Raw genomic sequence first — 12913 nt, forward strand, 5'->3', positions numbered from 1 at the left:
ATCGTCTACACTGAGAGAGAAAAACAAGTTAGGCTTGGGTAATATTACATAGAATGTTTCAATTCATTTATTTATTAGTGGAAAATGAATATACTTTAATTTTGAATAGTTCATAGAAATCATCTGATTGTCGTATTTTTCTATTTTGAAGTATAGTAGAAGATTAAACAGTGACATATTGTAAGAGTGCTGTAGGGGACGCCCGGTCGTTTTCCCTCCTGTAGGCATGTCGAAAAAGTAGTTGTGAGCATAGATCTTTACCCAGGTCCACTTTCAACTGCTTAACGTTATACACCTTCGGAGCCTTGACTGCAGTGTAAGAGTGGAAGTATAGTTCCCTGCTATCTACATTCGCGTAATGCAAGAGTAACAACAATAGGTCAGTGCCTTCTCAAATCAGAGTAGTCGACTGACGACAAGAAGAATTCACTGCAGCTTTAGCAATATGTACATCTGCATCCCCGGATACATTGATGACGGTGCAATTACTCTTCCTCAGTTCCTTACTAATGAGATTTATGAGTCGATCCCTGTTTATTGCAGTCTCTTGATAAAAAGTCATCCTTCTTGCCTGAGAATACTGTGTCTGCATTAAATCTGACAACTGGATGGGCATTCTGTCTACGTACGTCGCTGGTGTAATTTATCATCAATTGACGGCCCTCCACCATAGCCGTAAAAACTACATTTGCAGAACCATATAGTGAGGGGGGTTGTGAAATCAGGATATGATCGTGCTATTCTGCCAAAGCTGTCTCCTGTCTTCCATGGTATCCGATGCACCAAGGAACCACCATACTGGTCTGTGTTCTTTCACGGCTTCACCCGACACTAACCTTGCATGATCGGTTATAACATGAGCTAGCTGAGGCTTCTCAGCCTTCCGAAAGACATTCCTAGCCTCGAAAAGTGCAGGTAGGAACAGACTGACCCCAAAGCTCATCACATCTGCTACTTCAAGTTCCCTTGTTTTTTAAACTGCCAGGAACTGTTGAAACAGCAACTGAAGCAAAGCAGCAACTGAAGCAAAGCAGCATTTATGGTCTGTTCAGGTACAATTTGTACTATTTGTATATCTCCCAGAGTCGAAGATTTGTCTTTCCTTTTGAACGAGACTATTAAACAGCATATTGGAAGGCCGCTGAGCTATAATCATCGATGTACCACAGAATAGCCCACTGAAAGGGATTGACTTGCAATTAGGTTGCTTCCAGACCTTCATGATTTTGCTGGAAGCACTCGGTACCCTGATGAAAGGAACCTGACTTCGCAAAATCCTTAGAACAGATAGCAAGGAACTATACTTCCACTCTTACAATGCAGCCAAGGCTCCGAAGATGTAGAACTGTGAGCAGTTGAAAGTGGACCTTGGTACGGGATCTGTGCTCACAACTACTTTTTCTGGATGCCTACACCGACTGCGATTTGACTTCCCGGATATTCGGAATAGGAAAGAAAGCAATCTTCCAGAAGCTTGTGAAATGCAACCTCACTTTGAAATCCTGTGCTAGTACTTTCCTTCTACCAAAATAGCCAAAGTAACTAACTTAGAGGAACTTGGTGTCAAAGCAATGTCTGTCATGTTTGGTTGCCGCTGTAATGACTCAGTTGCATCATTACGATACAACTTTTTCGTCAAGAAAATTGCCAATGCAACTCCCTCCTACGTCAGCCTCACCAAATGCACTCCCTCAGAACATACTACCAAGCCCAGGTTGGGTGGGGGATTATATAAGAAACCCCTACCTGTTTTTAGGGGTCATTTTTCTCGAAGTAAAGCCCACTTTTCACAATTTTCACAATGCAAACACCCGAAAATGTTGGATATTTTGAAAACACGGACCCATACGGAGGCTGCACCTAGTAATCTTCTTAAGTTGATTCATTGCGACTTCTGTACTGCTTGTAGCACACCTCGCTATACCTGCAGATGTTACGGACTACCATGTAACAGTTCGTGTGTGGACCATGCCAACTTGATGTATGCCACAATCCATTAAACGAGGCACTTGATAGTGAAGCAAAGGATGATTTTCCTTACTAAAGTACATTCCTCATCAAAATAAGATGACATGAACAACACGAGGTTTTAAACATTTTTTAATGTATGGTAGGTACTATGAATGTGTGTCAAGATATTATTATTAAGTTGTTACTTTGTTTTGTCACTCCCCCCCCCCCCCTCGGCCACTCCCTCAGTGTTGACAATGACCCGTCAATAGTTGAATTGACCCTTTTTCTTGGGAGGGGAGGGGGGGTCGGTGACATCATAAGGGTGAGAGAGAAACATTATAAGTCCATTTCCTGTTTATAAATTGCGCCCTCTATTGAGATTTCTTAGTGGTTTTGTGGCCTTTTGGACGCCATATTGGATTTCACGGGTTCCTGAACCACTGCTTAAGGTTCTAACTTATCCTAATGGATTCTATTACCCCGAAAACCATATCATAGACACCCCAATTATGTCTCTCGGGTGGATAATACGTGACTTATGGCTATTTTTATGTTATGGCGGCCATTTTGGACTCCATCTTGGATCTTAGGGTTTCCTAGACAATCACAAACCATTCTAACTTGTCTCAATGGATTCTCTGACCCCTGAAACCATGGGATAGACACCAAAATTATGTCTGTAGGATGGATATTAAGTGATTTATGGCCATTGTTAGGTATCGGCGGCCATCTTGGACGCCATCTTGAAAATAACAGCTTTCCGAATCTCCGATTTTGGTATACTTTTAGTATGTTATTCCTGAGGTCAAATACTACTAGAAACCGTTGAAAAACCTTTTGTTCAATATTTTGGGGGTCAAACCATATCTTGACCTGACTAGTAATTTTATACCCTATTTTAGTCAGACGAGCTCTGATTGGTCAGTGCATATGCGCATGCGCTACAGCAATGGCGCATCGTGTCAATATAAGTACTACCAAATAAATAAAATAAATTAGCATAATTTACATATTTTAGTCATGTTGGGGGAATTATCATGTTTCATTTGGGCATATTATTTGTGTGAAAGTTATCTGATGAAGAATAAGGGGTTGTTCTGAAGGTTATATTTGATAATCAGTTAATGAAATTAGCAGAAGTGTTGTTTTACTAACTAGTACATAATTGCCTTCTTATACGTGCAAGTAAAGGGAAGATGTATTTAGGAATTTCCACTACATTATATCCGATACTTTCATAAGTTGGTTCTTACAGTCTGCACTTGTGTTGAGTTCACACTAACTGTTGTTTAGGTAAGCATTAAAGCTTTTCGACGTATAACTCGAGATTCTGGTCTGATTTCTATAGAGCAGTGAAACGTAGACAAAACAGTGAGAGTCAGTGACTGTTAGGTGATTACGAAGCATGGATGATTGATGCTGTGCATAAGAAGGGTGTAGATTTATCACCCACAGGGTGTGGAATCGATCATATAGGGTATAACATGCAACCCCACGGGTGTAAATTTAAACCCATTTTTCATGAAAATGGAACCAAAAGGTGTTAATTAAGCACCATTGGGTGCAAATTTCACTACTTAAAGGGAGTAAAATCATAACCGTGGGGTGCAAATGTATACCTTCTTGTGGGGTGTAAATTTACTCCCTGAGGGGAGTCACTTAAGCGACAAGCACTTACTTCCTATAGGGAGTGAATTAAAACCTCTTTTTCTCTGTGTGTAGGTATATTCTCAAAGAACCATTCTTATGTTTTCATGGTGACAAGTATAGTATTGAAATTGATGTGTTAATCAAAATGCTTAATCAAGTCACTATTATTGTTAGAAAATAAAACACTTTTCAGACAACAAGATCCTTTTTTTAAAAGCATAATGCACTGTGTTAACCTGTGATTCCTTTGCTTCGGCGGCCATTGTTGTATAGAAGTCCTCATCTTGCAAGTAATTGTCGGCCAAGTCTAGTGACCGTAGGCTTGGCATGTGTAAGAGGGCCCTCGCGTAATTCGAAGGTCCATCGGAATACGGAAGCTTAAACGTGTCCTTGGCAGGCAGATGCTTCACCTCCTCGATCTGGTTGTATCAATGAAAAGACTGCAATATTAGGTTTTGATCGTATATTAAACTGCATTCTAAGCTAGGGTCTCCATTTCTTACAAGCTTTGTAAAATCCGTAGGTTCATGCCTCCGCATTAAATTTATAAGGAAATTCTAAAAAGGCTATCAATCATTTTTTTCTCTAGATAAGAAAAACAACAGATGTTCTTTGAACAGATAATGCCATCGACATAATACCACATAAGTATCAGTAAGTCGGATGTCGGTGAGTAAAGTTAATTGTCTCTATCACTGTACTCAGCGATTAAGTCTAATCAGACAAACATTAATGTTATGAGAGTTCGGAATTCGAAAATTCAAAGGAAATTCATTAAAAACCTAAACATTTAAATGATAAAAGTCAACATGGGCTATCAAACAAGTCAACAACAAAAATCTTTTTTTTTTCATCTGTAAAATGACATGAGGTTAAAACTGAATATTCCATACTCAAATCATCACTAACCACTTGTTTTCCGTATGTCTCTAACGCAAAGACATGGGCAGCAAAGATGTGCTCGGTTGAGAAATCTGATTCAGTCGATGTTTTACGTTTCAGCAATTTCTTGACAGGATCAAGTGCTTCTGCACAGTGACATTCAAAAGCAACCTCCATGATGAAATCCATGTCATCACCTCTCCGACAAAGAGACTCCAGAATTGACTTTCCAACATCTGCCCCTTGTGATGCAGTGAAGAATAAGATATACATGTACTTCTTGTAGTCTACTAGCAATTTGTTTACTATGATGTCGTTGAATTGTGAAGGGTTCTCTTCATACATCAATGCGAGGTGAAAACTCGCAATGTATTCTTGCAAGTGCTTATACCTAAAACGGAACGTTTCGATGTATGGCTTTTCCTGTTTTAGTCTGAGTTCCCTCGGAGCCAGCCTTTTTTCCTTACTGAGAATTCCTACCTCATATATTGTTTCTACGGCCTCCCTCTGCCCTCTAACTAAATCATTGTTAGACTCAAAGGTGATTTTATTTTGCATCAAGCCCTCAAAAGCAAAACAAGCAACTTTCTTCATTGCATCACTAGCCTTCTTCATGTTAGATTCATATTGACTCTCACTGTTACTTTGTTTTGAGGAATACAGCTCTTTAAGGGAAAAACAAATCTGTTCCAAAAGCTGTGAAGATGTGCCCAGTTGCTGAATGGCTTCCCGTTTGATGTCTGTCTTCCAAATGTTACATAGCATACCGCAGAAGATTGGGATAGGTGCCAATAACTCCGAAGCCAACTTACTCCATTCTGTGAACTGGCTTAGGCTGGTAGCGGAATCCTTGTCTCCTTCGAAAAACTTATTAATGTACTGACACGTGCCCTCTTTTGTAAATCCCTTTACCTCTATGAATGTGTATATTCGATAAATGCTGTCGATGGTTTTGATCAGATCAACTACAAAGGGACGTGTGGATATGAGAACTGGGGTATCCTCTAATATATTACCTCTCACAACGGAAACGACAGCATTTCTGCTGTTTGGATCCAGAAAATTCATTTTCGACTCGTCAAGATCATTCATTAGGATGGCTACTTTTCTTTGATTAGCATGCATGTATTTATTTACCTGTTCCGCTTCAGAATCTGTGATATCTGGGAAAATATTCTTCACGATATTCCCAAATGACCGACTCTCTTCCATTTCGTGAAATGGTTCGTGGAAAAGTAAGTTGATATGTTGGAGAGATTTACCGGTCGCCCAATCAAGAGCGATTTTAGAGAATAATGTTGATTTCCCAACACCGACATTACCTAGAAATGCTACACGTGATACAAATCCACGTTCAGTTTTTGTATCGATCAGCTTATACAGACCATCAATATCCATCCGTCGATCAGCCTTTTCATTTGTGGACAAGCTCGATCTCAAAATTAAGACGAGGCTGACAAATATATTTGGCAGCCATAGGCGTGATGCAGGGTTCACAGCCGATGTTTTGACCTGACCAAATTTCTTGACATATCTTTTTTTCAGCTTTTCTCTCAATTTCTGTACGCTCTCTGACATCGTCTCTTTAGCACCTTAAACGGAAAATGAGAGGAAAAGGAAAGAAAAATACCAAATCAGTCCATACAGTGACAAAAAATTTTAGTATATTACCAGAAAAGCCTGGGACGATATTCTAAAAGCTCAATTAACTTGACTTTGAACTATTATCTTCAGTCCTCAACTAAATTAAGGGCTGATAGACCTCCAAATCGGTATTCTGAAAGTCCTGCGTCTTCAAATAAAACCCTTCAAATAAAGTCCATTTTCCCAATATGATGCGCTGTAACAACTAAAGAATAATGATGTATACGCACTCTAACTTCAACATACTAGTAATTATGATGTGTATAAACAGATCTACAGGCTACAGCATACGAGAGCCGCTTTAAGAAGGCCTTGCGATAATTTGACTTACTTTACATGAAAATCCTTTAAAATATTAGAAAAAATTGAGACAGCTCCGTCGTATTGAAAGGAATACACTTATTTTCTCATTTAATCAAATGCAACTATCATCATTTGAATTGAACGTCCATTATGTAACGTGCAAAGTACAGTTAAAGAGTGCTTTGTCACAATTAAAAACTTCACTTAAGCTATGGTCACAACCATGGGCGTAAATCCTTACGTAATACCTATTGTTCAGGGGGATGAATGAATAGATCATCCCCCCCCCCCTGAACAAAAGGTATTACGTAAGGATTTACGTCCATGGTCACAACCCCAAAAAGTAGCCTCCTTGGCGGCTGGGCGATGAGTTTTTAGACAATTTCGCCCGGTCAACGAGCTTGTTTTAAAGGGCATCGCTCGGTCACCGCTGAAGCGCAGTTTAAATTCAGGCGGCGGCTGCTCACTTTTCACTCGCCGCCCAAAATATGCTCGGTACCCGGGGGTTACCGCCCGGGCACCGACCTAATCGAGCTTTCGCCGTCGACCGATTTAGGTCAAAAATCGAAGCCGCAAGGTCAAAGGCTGCCGAGCGGTCGCCGCCCGGTCGCCGCTGGGAGATCAGTCGGTCACTGGGCGGCGAGTTCAAAATCGGTAGGCAGCCTTTAACCTAGCGGGTTCGATTTTCAACCTAAATCGCTCGACGGCGGACGCTCGATAACTTCGGGGCCCGGGCGACGACCGCTTGGGCACCGAGACACCCGCACATATGGAAACGTTTGCTTTGATTTGTCTCATAAAAGAAATTTACCACAAACTGACTCCCATACGGTGTTGAGGCTTCATCGGGCAGGTAGTTCCATTATGTGAATGGGTAAATTAACTATTACAAAATGAGGGGAGACATTACATTGTACAATAGGGACACACATTGTTTTTATTGTGCAGAACATACTCTTTTATTGACTTGTTGAATGAAACTATAAAACTAAAATGCATTTTGTATTCTAACAATTGGAGTACAAAGAATAATAACAGGTGAATGAAATGCATAAACACCACAAACATCTGGGAAGGAAGCATTCATAAATTTGAATACTTATAGTTGATAAACGACTCCGCATGAAACTATAAAACCAAAATGTAATTTGCGTTCTGGCAATTGGAGTACGAAATGATAGCAGGTGAATGAAATGCTTCAACAACACAAACACCTGGGAAGGAAGCATCCATAAATTGGAATAATTTAGTTGATAAATGACTCCGCATGTGGACGTTTGGTGGAGCAGAAAGCAATGGATTCTTAGCAACACGAACCCATTTAACAGAATGTCGGAACGTAAATTAAATTTGGCGCGGTCGGAAAATGCATCTTTCTACTCAGCAACTTTAATGGTACGATCCAGTAAATTAAAACAGTAAAATGGATCTCATTTTAAAATTACTCATCAAATAAAACCCAAAACTTAAGTGATATCAGACAAAATATGTTATATCTTACTAATAATTAAAAAAGATGTATAAACATTGTGAAAGTTTAGCATTTTAAGAGACACCGATTTTGCGAAGATGACGTCATTAGAGCAACGTCGATCTGGCGCTGCTCAGTGGCTGCCGGGCTCACGATCAATTGGGCAAAAAAAAAATCCGTTTCGGTTTAATAAAATTTGGAGTGGACTATTAGGCTATTATTAGGTGGTCTGTCGATGACAGATCACCTATTGATTTTGTTAGAATTTTATTTCTTTATTTCTTTATTCTTTATTCTTTATTCTTTATCAGGTGGGCTGTATAACGTACAGGCCACCTTATAATTTCGTTAGAATTGCCTTTATTTATTATCAGGTGGGCTGTATATCGTACGGACCACCTTATAATTTCGTTAGAATTGCCTTTATTATATATTTTTCTTATTTCTAACCACTTTTTTTTTAACAAGATAACACAAAAAAAGCTCGATGAAATGCCTTCAAATTTGGCACACATATGTATAGGCATATGTACAAAGCACAATAACGTTTTCAACATTGACCTTTACTGATGACGTTATCTAGGCGCCATTTTGTAAAACTTTACGAAAATCGACTCATGATCATTATTTACTTTATTATTCCCCCATTATGACTTGATCAATTACTTTTTGCGTGTAGTCCCTATGGGAGATGACTTTTTCTCAAATCTGGATTCTACAATCCTGTCTTTTGCGAGCAATATCGCCGTTATTTCCGCTTGGTTTTTGTTGATTTTGGAGTATGTTGTAGCTGAGACTATATGCTATCTAAATGTCCCCTCATCTTTTTTCAATCAGATGTCATCATGGTCTGTTGATGATGATCATCAACATCATCATGATCATCATGATCATCATCAACATCGTCAACACCATTACTATCAAGATCATCATCATCATGATCATCATCATGATCATCATTGTTTACATGTCTATATAACTTCTCCCTTTTTCAATATAGTAAATATTATAATCTATTATTAGACTTGAAGACAGACCACCTTATTCGTCCTCGTGACGAATTAAATTCTAGTTATTATTATTATTGTTTATTATTATTAGAACCTGTTTATGTGCGCTTGCATCAGGGAATTCAAGGTCAAAAGGTCAATTCAGACGCTGATAAGTTATTGGTCAAGCCTTTTTTTTTCTTTTATTCCGACAAAATAATACAATCAATCAAAACCAGTTTAATACCAGAAGACATCTAACGATTAGTATTTTCATTAACCGCTTGCCCCAAGTCTCTTGACCACAGTGAAACGAGTGAGAGCTTGCGAGAGCGACCAAAGTGTGTTTGAAACTCGCTATTTGCTCTTCTCCAACGCAAAAAGAGACGACATTGTGCTGGATAAATATATTTTTTCCGACAAAAGTACAGAAAATTTGCATATGGTCTTTTTATATTATACTTTATGAAATGTTACCCGAGTGACTTCCGGGCACCCCAACGCTGGAAAGAAACGCCCATTTAAGAAAACTTCACTTTTTCATGGAAAAATGCTTATTTGTTCTATGCACGCAAGTCAGATGGAGCGGATGATACAACGTTTCCATAATGGCCTGTTGATCACCGGCCGGTCGCCGGGTAATTTCTTTAAAATCAGCCGGTGGCCGATGGGAGACCGTCCGGGAATCGATAGGTCATCAGTCGGTCACTGCCGGGACGCCGCAAGGAGAAACTCTCCGATATTCGCCCAGTTTTGACCTAAAATCGACCGGCGTCCAACAGTAAATCGACAGGGCACCTTCCAGACATCGCTGGGGCTCACAGCCTGCTCGACTTCTCCAAAAATCATTGGGCGATGCCTAAATTCCAGCGGCGACCGAGCAGGCTACAAATCGGTCGTTCGCCGCTCGGAGTTGTGACCATAGCTTTAGCCGAGACCTATTTTTTCTCCTCAAATAATATGTATATTCGCATCTATTTATTCAGCACGTGTACTAGGGGGGGGGGGTTGGTGCCGGGTTGGTGCCTGAATTTTCCGATCCCCGGTTCCGATCTTTGATTTTAATCCTGAGAATCGATCGTTTTGCATGATTTTGGTCTCATATTAAGGATTAAAAATGGCGTTTCTTTGCCACGTACTACACAAGAACCGGGGTTGACGCCACCGGGGGCAGGGGGCGGATACCCCCTATTATTTTTCAAAACAAGGAAGAAGAAGGGAAGGAGAAAGAGGAAAAGTAAGGGAAAGAGAAGGAAGAAGGCCAGGAGGAAAAGAACTATAACATGTAAATAATGACGTAAGGGAGGGTTGGGGAGAGGGAAAAGAAAAAAATAAACAGAGAAAAAAAAATATTACATTCACATTGCCGTAAGTTCAAACATTGGTTGACGACGAAGAACCTTTCACTAACTGAAAAAATCAAATAAATCCCTCGTATCTCCTAAACCTCATGGCTGATTGTTTGATGGAAACGACATGATCACCTATAACAACCCTTCTGAAAAATATGGTGACCATCGCAGTTGCTAGTGTTTCTGCTGAGCGTTCTTTTAGTAACAAAATTTTGCGCCAGCTTAGAATAAGTAAAGTGGTAACTTCAGGTTTAAACCTATATATTTTGTATTTCTACGCTAAATTCTTCCATAAAGATTTCCAAGAAAATGACTTTGCGTTAAAGGTATTACAAAGTTTTGGTAATTTATGAAAATTGGGTGGATAGTGATTCTTTACAATGTTGATATATTTGGCTGCCCCTTTGGATGTATTATAAACACTAAAAAAATTGGCCCCTAAAACACTTCTGCTTTCGAGAAAAATTGAATATCAAAATTTACCGGTGCTCCCGGTAAATTTTGATAAATTTCAAATAGCGCCTACGGCCATACGATGGTAGCTGCGACCATGAAAATCTCAGAATATGCAGTTTTTATATATATATTACAAATGGTAATAGCAAATTGGTCGATTTTAGTCAAATAACATATCAATATCAATATCAATATCTTGACCTTGAGAGGGCGCTATACAACATAAAGAGTTTATTATTTACAATTTCATCACTTTAGACTCGATTTCAACCGCGACAACGATTACTGAATATTGTAGAATTGCATATGCTTCCAATATGTTCATTTGAACCAAATTCATGACTCCATACCAAAACTTTGTATTACCTTTAAACTCCATTTTGAATTTTTTTTTTTTTTTTTAGCAGATTGTTTTCTCTGGTAAGCTATTCGTTTACATCGAAAGGGTGCGGTGCGGCGCGGTATGGCGCGCTCAACGCACCCTTTCCAGAAAGCCCCCGCCCCCCCCCCCCCCGCTTGTCTTGAAAGTGTGCGTTGAGAACAGAGTCCTTATTTTTAAATTCCATTTTAAACAACTGATGTGGAAGACTAGTCAACATATGTTTTGTTAAAATAATGATTAAATAGAGTCTCAGAGATCATCAACATCTATTTAAAAACATCAGTTTGAAAAGTGTAAGTATTTTTCGGTCTTTCATACAGCAGGTTAAAAATTATCGAATATTTCTGGGGCTCCACAAATATGAGTAATGGTTAAATTTATGGATATTTCAGCCGTCTCTGAACCGATTTAGATCAAACAAAGATGATTTTGTCATTTAAATTGTATGTTCTTCTTTCAAATTCCACACTCAGGATTTCATTATCGCACCAGAAAAAAAATATTTTGTGTTGCACCCTAACTACCAAAACTCAACTATCCCTTTAACCAATAATACCAGATGCAAATAGCCTGGAATGCGCACTCAAAGCAAATTACAGTTTCAAGAACTGCCGTAACCTATTTCGATAGAGTGCTAATGCTTTCGGAGTATACAAGGGATTCGGCTCTCATATTTCGAGAAACTTGTATTGTTGACAAAACGTAGGTTGTGTACGTAAATGTAAAGGGCGCTTTTGGGTCAAATTACAGATCTGCATTATACGTTATTTACGCCATAGATAACACCATAGGTAAGTTCTCAGTTGAGAAGTTTTATAATAAATAAAAGGAGATCTCAAATAAGTACCGGAGAAATATCCGTCGAAAATTACATTTTTCAAAGGGTGTTTTTATTTCGAAACTATATGATAGAATCTGAATAGTTATGGTCTTGTCGATCATTTGAAATTTTAATAAATAAAAATGATAATTTACTTGTATGTCAGCGTTCGATTGAAGTTAATTTACATAATAAGTGTCCGGTATTCAAACCATGCTTTTATGCTACTATTTAAATGGTTCCAATTTTGACGATCCTCGCTTCATCGCTTCAAAGTTAATAGATTCATCCTTGGGTATCTTATTTGTATGTCATTAACTTGATTGGACAGAATAGGTTTTTTTTTTAATGTTTGAGTACACCGACTGAAATCAAAATCGCCTTGAAAAACATATTATAAATTGAAAGGAGAGACAATAATACCGTCACACCTCAATATTGAATGATTCTGTGGGCTGTCAAGATCCCATTAATTATGATGGTCTATTACGTGAAATTGTAGGAAGAAATCACTCGAGAAAAAAAAAATCTCGGTTACGAAATATTTAACGGCAAATAATTACCTGGTGTAGTCTCTGGCTTAGAGGCACTTTGGGTGGGTGGATCACTCTGTCTGACGGAATGTCCAGCTGGAGAGAGACAGATACAAGGCTATGGATAAACTCAAATTCTGTTATTAAACGAGACGTGATTGCTCAGTAATAAACAATGTTCTCGTATCAATTGGGAGATCCCGGGTTCGAAACCTAATATATGCATCAGGCGCGGATCCAGGATTTCTTAGGGGAGGGGGCCAACTTTTTTTTTTTTTGTGCTCCCGAAAATTTGAAAATCGCGCCGGCCGAAAAGTCGCTCAGTGGGGGGGTACAGAGCACAATCACAATTTTTTTTTTTTTTTTTTTTTTGCTCCCGAAAATTTGAAAACGCGCCGGCCATAAATTCGCTCAGTGGGGGGGGGGGGGGGGGGGGGGGGGGGGGGGGGGGGGGGGGGGGGGGGGGGGGGGGGGGGGG

Source organism: Strongylocentrotus purpuratus, unplaced genomic scaffold (assembly GCF_000002235.5).
Source record: "Strongylocentrotus purpuratus isolate Spur 01 unplaced genomic scaffold, Spur_5.0 spur5_scaffold_2, whole genome shotgun sequence".
Classification (NCBI taxonomy): Eukaryota; Metazoa; Echinodermata; class Echinoidea; order Camarodonta; family Strongylocentrotidae; genus Strongylocentrotus; species Strongylocentrotus purpuratus.